This window comes from Lactuca sativa, chromosome 5, assembly GCF_002870075.4.
Source record: "Lactuca sativa cultivar Salinas chromosome 5, Lsat_Salinas_v11, whole genome shotgun sequence".
NCBI classification, from domain to species: Eukaryota; Viridiplantae; Streptophyta; class Magnoliopsida; order Asterales; family Asteraceae; genus Lactuca; species Lactuca sativa.
In genome coordinates this window covers 260,340,240-260,346,326 of record NC_056627.2, presented here as the reverse complement: position 1 = coordinate 260,346,326, position 6,087 = coordinate 260,340,240, and positions in this window count along the sequence as shown.

Here is a 6,087-nt window from a genome sequence, read left to right as displayed (position 1 = left end):
GCTGCTTCGCATAAAGATCTTTTTCTTCTTTCAACAACACCATTCTGTTGTGTAGTATATGGTGAAGAGAAATTATGCGAAATGCCTTTGTCTGTGAGAAAAGAGTTTAATATTTGATTTTTAAACTCATAACCATTATCACTTTTAACTCTGCGAACACTCTTTTTAAGGCTAATCTCAATCTTTTTGATAAAATCAATCATCATCTGAGCAACTTCTGATTTTAACCTGAGAAAAAATACCCATGTGAATCAAGAAAAATCATCAACAATAACTAAAATGTACCGCTTTTTATTGATTGTAGCAACAGTCGACGGTCCACATAAGTCAATGTGAAGAAGTTCCAATGGTTCTACGATTTTTGAATCTATCACAATCGGATGACCTTTTCTATGTTGTTTTCCTTGTTCGCAAGCTGCACACAGGATATCAGTGTCAAATTTTAGTATAGGTAAACCTCGAACTAAATCTTCAGTGACAAGTTTGTTAATATTGCGAAAATTCAAATGTGACAATCTTCTATGCCAAAGGCAGCTAACATCATTAGATGGCTTTGATAGTAAACACACAGCAGGTTTGCCCACGATTGGTTTGATGTCCAATGTAAACATATCACCATATCTTTTGGATTTGAGAAGTACTTAATTTGTTTTCGCATTTGAAATGATACTTCCTTCTTAATTAAACATAACTTGATTTCCAGTACCCACAACAAGTTGTGAAACACTAATCAAGTTATGTTGAAGACCTTCAACATAAGCAACCCTGTTAACAGTGAATTGTCCATTCGTGACTTTTCCATAACCCTTCACTTGACACTTGTGATTATTCCCAAATTTGACTACTCCAGCATTTTCCAAGCTTCGATAATCTCGCAAGTTCTCCTTTCTTCCAATCATGTGACGAGAGCAATCACTATCAATATACCATTTCGCATCATATTGCTCGTCACACATCACCTGCATTTATTGAAAAAATTTAGAAACCCAAGACTTATTGGGTCCTCCATTAGTAGTTTTGAACAAATGCTTTGTATTTAAAAACCATGATTTCACTTTGTCTGAGACACTTTCCATTATATCAACATCATCAGATCTAGATATTGAAATATAGTTGTTCAACAGTTTTGGATTTTCATTGATTTTCACCTCATTTTTCATAACATTCGCCACTTTGATAACCGGTTTCCATTTTTGTACCGGAACTTGCGAATCATGAGATAATGAACTACCAGTGGAAGAGTTATTCATGAACTTGTCAAATGCATGCTTTATTTGTTGCTCTGAAAACTTCCCATCTTGATATTGTCTTCCTTTCCCATCAAACCAACGATTGATCGTACATACATCATATTTTCCTTTTGTATACGAAACTTTGGTCGGTTTTGAAATTGAAGGATTTGGAAAATTTGGTTGTTTAGGTGTAAATTTCATTTTGGTTTGAGTTGTGACATTCAAAGTTGATGAATTATCCGTGAATTTGCCAACATTACGAAACTTTTGATTATTCACAAATTTTTGCGAAGTCTCAAATTTTCGATTGTTGTCATATTTGCGAACAAATTTATCATTATTTGTCATTGGATTTTTGTCAATAGAATTTATTTGTTTGTGAAAACTTGTATCTTTTTGTTTATACATTCTTTGAAATTTTGATGATTTTGATGTTGAAATCTGTTCTTTTTCAACTTTTGGTTTGTCATTGGACACAACTTGCCAAAATATTGCTTTTCTTGCTTTTCTTTTTGAAACATTATTTTCTGTTGAATAATTTCCAACTATCAATTTAAATTCATGAGAATTTAATTTCACTTCAATCTTTGGTTTTTCAACATTCTGAAAAACTTTGTTTGCTTTTTCACCATTAACCACCCATTTTTGTGATGATTTTTGTCTTTGAAAAACATAAGAATTTTAAGTTAAATTGTTTTCTACTGTATTTTGATTTGCGAAGAAACCTTCAGTAGTTGACCTTTGATTATCATTTTCAATCATTTTGTTGAATTCAGGTTTAATTTTCTCAGCATTCCCAGTAGTGACAAAAACTTGATTTGGAAAAATTGTGTTATCAGTGCATATAAAATTTGGATAAATCACAGTGTTAGTTTCCAAATAATGTGCACCTTTGTCATTTAGAATTTTGTCGAATTCTTTTGTATCACCAAACACTTGATCAACCACAACTCGTGGAAGTATTTCATGTGATTTCTTCACATCATCTTTGTTTTCATCAGTGTCATCAGTTTTCCAACTTTCAACTTCCACATTATCAAAATTACAATGTTTCGAAGTAGAGGGTTTTTCAATGTCATCTTTGACTATCGAATCAACTAAAATTTCTTTACCTTTGATCTTAGATATGATATTAATGATTGACAATTGAGAACAATCAACCTCTTCTTCCTCTTCAATCTCACTGATTTCACTCACATCATCTGAATTGTCATCGACATCAGCATAATTGAGTTGAGAATCCAGAGTTGAGGTTTCGGTTTTCTGTAAGATTTTCACTTGTTCATAACCAACTCATCAGCATTCAAGTATTCATCAATTTTGACAATACCATATGCGAATCTATCATCAGGTATTTTGTCAAATTGAGCAATTGTGTTTTCGCAATCATAAGACACAACATCAACTTTTTCACGATCATATTCAAGAAAGGGTAAAAGTTTCCTATGTTGTTCTTTGCTAATGTCAGATGAATGATGTAAAGCAGTTAATTTTGCATACAAACGCTTAGCAGAGTTACAATATATGTTTCTTTGTGCTAGTAACAACCTAACTTCATTTCCAAGATTGTCCCTATCACAATTTACATTTTTGATTTGCAGTTCAAGTTTCTCTACTCTGCTTAATTTTATTTCTAACTCTCTTCGTGTCTCAACTAGTTGCATATTTAAATTTTGAGCTTCAGTACTAGCAGACACAATAACAGAATCAAAATAAGCAACAATATCATCAAAAGAAGTAATTTCAGCATCATAAGCAGATAAAGGAATATTAAAAGATTCAAGAATAGCACGTACCTTGGTGGTCATTGGTGATTTGTCTGTGGATTTGGATACGAAGCACCGATCTAAAACATGCTCTTCGCAATCATCTTCAAAGCTTGTGAACATAGCTCCATGAGTTGGATGCCTCATTTCTTCATCATCAGATCCTGAAGACCAGATCTGATATGTTCCACTCTCTTCCTCATCAGACTCACCTTTCGCAACTAGAGACATTCCTTTTGTCTTAGCACGGAACTCTTCAATCTTTTCCGAATAGTAGGCTTCATGTTTAACTTTATTCTTCTTCTCCTCTTTCTTTCGCAACATGCAATCAACTGCGAAGTGATTTGCTCCGTTGCAGTAGTGACAATAGATTCCAGAATCACCTTTCAGTTTCTTCACTTTATTCGCATCTTTTTGCTTTTCATCAACTTTTTCCATTTTCTTCTTCTCCTCACTTCCAGCTTTTGCGACTCCACTCTTCGCATCATTTGCCTTTCCTTCTGGATTAAAAGGCTTTTTGAAAATTTTCTTAACTATGTTGTTTGAGTAGAATGCCACAGCTTCATCATCAGAGTTCATTAAGAAACCTTCATTGTCTGAACTAGGGATGTTATTCGGGTCGGAACCGAACCGAACCGACCCGAACCCAAATAAACCGAAAACCGAATAGGGGTAATTATAAGAACCAAAAACCGAACCAAATAAGCAATACGGGTTCGGTTCGGTTCGGGTATTATTTGATTCGGTTCGGTTCCGACCCGAATAACCCAAATAACATGTACAAGATGATTAAGGAGTCGAATAACCCGAATAACTCAAATAACCCAAATAACATTTACAATGTGATAATAAATATTGTATTTTGTATGACTTTTGTAGCTTGTTATAAACAAAAAAATAACACGGATTAACTATTCTTGATATATAAAATGTAAAATCCAACCACTACATTCTTAAGATATAGTTATTAAGCAACATATTAAACACTAAACATTAAACATCTAAAACACCCAAAAATCTATCTATAAGTATATAAGTTAAACATTAAACCTTACTTGGGTATTTTGGGTAACGATCGATAGAACACAAGACGAAATAAGCAATCGTGCAAGTGGAAAAAGAATGTGACTTTTCATATTCGGTTCGGTCGTTTTGGACCGAATAAGCCCTTATTCGGGTAACCTGGACTGAATAACCCGAAAACCGAATAAGGCTTATATAGATACCCAAAAACCGAATCGAATTGCTTATTCGGGTCTAATTCGGTTCGGTTCGGGTTTTCGGGCCAAATTCTCATCCCTAGTCTGAACCATCTGTTTCATTAGTATCAACTTTAGATACCTTTGAAACAAGAGCCAAAGGACCTCCTATACTTTGTTTTGATTCTTCATACATTTCTGAAACTTCACTTTCGTGTGTTTTCAGCTGATTGTAGAGATCATTCAAGCTGGTTGTATCAAAACTTTGTTGATTCTTTATCATCATACTCACACTTCGCCATTCCTTGCGAAGGCCCATGATGAATGTTAAATTGAACTCCATGAGACACCTCGTGATTCCATACCTATTGCAACGATAAACAAGCTCATTCAGACGATCATAGTAATTTTCAAGAGTTTTAGCATCCTTTTGTCTGAATTCCTTAAGTTCAACAAGACATTGTTTCACAGAGTTGATCTTCGTGTTTTCGCTACCTTGATACTTCTCTTTTAGAGTGATCCAGATTTCCTTAGCTGTTTTACAACTACAGATGTAATTGTAAACCACATGAGGAAGAGTACCTCTTAGTTCCCTCATGCATCTCTTTTCATTCTTCTTCAAGCGGTTTTGTTGTTCAATTACTTCAGCAGTAGTAGCAGATGCTCCGATTGATTGAGCATTTGCAGGAGCTTGAACTGTTCCATTGATACAATTCCAAAGTTCTTCATCTATTCCATTTAAGTAATCCTCCATTCTATCAGCCCATTGATCATAGTATTCAAGGATTAACATCGAAATTTTGGTTGAAGAACCAAGTAAATGAGAGAAATAAGTCATTGTATTCATATTGAAGTTCGCCATTGATGAACACGAGAATTTCCGAAAGCTTGAAAAACTTGATGAAATTGAGAATAGATCAAATGAAATGATCACAAATTGCTAATCGATCACTCGACTAAACAATTCAAAGGCAGAATCGATTCAAATATGAAGATCAAAAGTGATTTTCAAAACCAAAATGCGCTGAAAATTTTGAGTAAAGTTACTACTCAAAAAGCAAATGATTCTAACACAAAAATCAAATCGATGCAGTTTGAAACCTGCTCTGATACCAATTGAAGAGAATTGTTATCGAGATTATGAAAGCAATTATGAATGAATGATTGAAAAGTAAGAACACAATGAGTAAATATTAACCAGATCTTATATTGATAAAGACTGATTACAATGCATAAGCAGAAAGAATACTTCGAGTTCAAAAGCTCCTTCTACTTCTAACCTCAGTTCTTATTTATAGGCAACTTGAGTGAACAAAAAATATACTAAGTCTATTACAATCCACTTCGCACAAAATGTGACTTAGTAAAATAACTAATATGCGAAACTAAAGAAACTAACACTTCGACTTTTACAACACATAGACTCTACAGCAAGGCGTGGGGAGGAAGCAATGGTCAGGATTGTGCGAGGTGTCACTCACAGATTACTCCAAAAACTAATTATCTTCTAAAATCCGTAACTTTCGCATAAGAACTCCATTTTTGACATTATTAATATCCACGTGTAGGTATTGACAGGATGTACAACTATCCTTTTGACTCCATTGGCTAATTGTAGACCAAATTTAAAGTTAACAATATGAGAAGATTACACTATTTAACGACCGTGTAAAATTCATAACTTTTACATACAGACTCCGTTTTCGACTGTATTTTTATTTTTATCGTTGAACTCCTATTAATGATATCTTCAATTATCATTTAGGTTGTGTCGGTAAAAAATCGATCGATCAAAAATTCGATTTCTGGGTTGTGCAATGCTAGGCTAAATCTTAGAAACATCATAACTTCCTCATACGAAGTCAGATTTAGATGTTCTCTATATACATG